General features: G+C 51.2%; 1 protein-coding gene across 1 annotated transcript in view; it reads right to left on the bottom strand.

Annotated features, from left to right (window-relative positions):
- Positions 1–248, bottom strand: part of UROD (uroporphyrinogen decarboxylase) — a 6,572-nt gene that overhangs the window by 1,191 nt on the left and 5,133 nt on the right. The gene's annotated exons all lie outside the window — the stretch shown is intronic.

The following is a 248-nucleotide window of genomic DNA, read 5'->3' as shown; positions in this document are numbered from 1 at the left end:
TCTTAGTGTCGTATTATGGCCACTAGGTGGCATCAATGAGCGCAGGAAATTGCTATGCTCCTGGACCTCATCTGGGGGCCATATTGGGCTGCAAATCTACAACTCATCCTTTGTATAAGAAGGTAAAAAGCCCGGCGGTACTGCGAGCAAGTCGACTCAGACAACAGGGCAATAGATAATGAAGGGGTGGGGAGAGGGGGGGGGTCACCCTGAAGACATACAGCAGAGATTAATTCTGGGGCGGGATG

Source organism: Nanorana parkeri, unplaced genomic scaffold (genome assembly GCF_000935625.1).
Source record: "Nanorana parkeri isolate BGI_ZX_2015 unplaced genomic scaffold, ASM93562v1 scaffold3385, whole genome shotgun sequence".
NCBI classification, from domain to species: domain Eukaryota; kingdom Metazoa; phylum Chordata; class Amphibia; order Anura; family Dicroglossidae; genus Nanorana; species Nanorana parkeri.
Note: the sequence above shows the minus strand (reverse complement) of the source record. Positions and strands in the feature narration are given on the sequence as shown.